The following is a 2,495-nucleotide window of genomic DNA, read 5'->3' on the forward strand; positions in this document are numbered from 1 at the left end:
TAGTGCTTTTATTCCATTTCGTTCTGGAGTTTTTTAAGTGTTTGAAGTGCAGCCCTGTTGTCATTGTTTGATCATGAACCATTTAGGATTCTTAGTTGATTGTGTGGCACCAGGCTGACCAAAGCCTTGTGAGTGGATTCGGTAGAGCAATCTTGAAGAAATACATTGTGTGTGTGTGTATTTGTGTCTCTTTATCTTTGTGTCTCATGAGAGCTGTGAGTGAGTGTTACCATCATATAAGAGGATGTCATTTGTGTCCAGACTTCTATGGAAACGTGTCCTGCAATGGAGAGCTTGGAAACAGGTGAAGGTTGGCAACAGGAAGAGCATCTGGCCATAGAAAATCTGCCCCTAACGATTCTGTCTGGACACGGAGACATTAAAATGACGATGACGATGATGATCACACACACAGTTTGTTAATAAGTCTGCTAATGAGTCTTTTGCCACTTTTTCCAATCTGTATTATTTTTTAATTAACTAAACTTCATTTTTAGCAAATGTTTTCTTTTTCTTTTTTACAGAAAGCTTTGGTAGATTTCTACAAAGGTTCACCAGATGTTGTCCGTTTTTCAAGTATTTGGCACCAATCAGTGACATACTTAGACAAAGTAAAGGTGAGTCAAGCATATCGTAACAGAAATATATTAACAGAAGGGTTAAACAACAACTGCAAAAGCCAGTGGAGGGGGGTTAAAATTTCGAACAATTGTTATATTTGATATTGAACCCTTTAGCATTTAAACCAGTCATATCCAGCGAAAATATTCTACCAGCTAGGTTCAACATCTCACACCTAGCCTACAATGTCATTCTAAAAATAAACAATCACATCATTGAAATCTCAAAGCTCTGAGATAATCCATGATTAAAACAAAACAATGTGAATAAATAAGCATTACTTTTGAGAGAATAACATGAATGCTAAAGAGTTCAAAACCAATATTTAAATGAAGAGAATATGATGTCATCTTTGATTGATGCTTTATTTATTTTATTTATTTTGTTGTTTTGCTTTCCTAAACAGTGGTCCCTCCTGACCAAATTGCCACAAGACCAAGACGAAAATAGTTCTACTTTAGAATTTGTCCGTTCCTTACTGCTAGGGCTTCGTGTTTGAAAGGAAAGATATGGCACCACCACACACACAAAAACAGGAACGTGAATATGACAGAAGGCTGGATTAAGATTGAAATATAAATTTTCCTTTATTTGAAGAATCCTTCAAAAGACTATTGGGTCGAAATATAATTATTATTCCTGTATTTAAAAGTGACTCAAAGACCAAGAAAACAACGCTCCACCAGATCAGAATATTTATTTGTCACACATTCTCAAAAAAAAAAAAATAATAATTATAATTATAATGATAATTAATTTTAAAAAGTTAAAAAAAGACATTGAGAATATTTTGTTGGATAATATTGAATATTCCATTCCAATATCTCTGAGTTGTGGAATAACATTTGACAGTAATAAAGGCATGTATAGAGAAACCCACAAATTAGCAGCAGACAGCATGATATCTATGATGTTATTATTATAGAAATGTTGTGTAATTTGAAATACAAACCATTAATAAATTTAGCAATATTTATGATGACTTTCTTTTGTTACATATTTCACACCTTAAATACACAATCGCTCTCTCTCTCTCTCTCAATCTCAGTACTTATATATATATATATATATATACACGCACACACACGCACATATCCTCTACTAGTCGTTGAGAAGTATATTTTTCTGACATCTCTATGAAATATGTTCAAACAGGTTTCAAATAAAGATTACCTCACAACCTTCATTTGACATCTGGGTTGAGCTGTAACAGACAGGGCTATGTGATAAGAAGTTTACTTCCCAACCATATGTATATATATATATTCGTTCGTTCGTTATTTAGTTCGTTCGTTCTTTCGTTATTTCGATCGTTCGTTCGTTTCTCCGTTCGTTCGTTCATTATTTCGATCGTTCGTTCGTCATTTCGTTCGTTTTGTTGATCGTTCGTTCGTTCTGTTGGTCGTTCGTTCGTTATTTCGTTCGTTCATTCGTTCGTTCGTTATTTAAATATTTCGATCGTTCGTTCATGATTTCGTTCCTTATTTCGATCGTCCGTTCGTTATTTCGCTTCTTCTTTCGTTCGTTCGTTATTTCGTTCGTTCGTTTGTTTGTTCCTTATTTCGTTCTTTCGTTCGTTCATTCGTTCTTTACTTCGTTCGTTCATTATTTCATACGTTCGTTCGTTTGTACGTTAGTTCGTTCGTTAAATGAGGGATGAACGAATGAAAGAACGAACAAATTACCGAACGAATGAAATAACGAACGAATGAAATAACGAACGAACGAAATAACAAAGGAACGAACGAACGAAATATCGAACAAACTAACGAAAGAACGAACGAACGAAATAACAAACGAACGAAATTACAAACGAAAGAACGGTCGAAAGAAAGAAGGATCAAGCGAAATAACGAACAAACGAATGTTCGTTC

The 2,495-nt window shown here is 34.3% G+C and overlaps 1 long non-coding RNA gene across 1 annotated transcript; it reads left to right on the forward strand.

Moving 5' to 3' along the window:
• The first annotated feature begins 504 nt into the window (after nt 1–504).
• On the forward strand, nt 505–1,600 carry LOC106880695 (uncharacterized). The gene is made up of 2 exons (XR_001410773.2): nt 505–617; nt 1,028–1,600. It is a non-coding gene; the product is annotated as an uncharacterized LOC106880695 (long non-coding RNA).
• Nucleotides 1,601–2,495: the final 895 nt, after the last annotated feature.

The sequence above is a fragment of the Octopus bimaculoides genome, chromosome 24, assembly GCF_001194135.2.
Source record: "Octopus bimaculoides isolate UCB-OBI-ISO-001 chromosome 24, ASM119413v2, whole genome shotgun sequence".
Classification (NCBI taxonomy): Eukaryota; Metazoa; Mollusca; class Cephalopoda; order Octopoda; family Octopodidae; genus Octopus; species Octopus bimaculoides.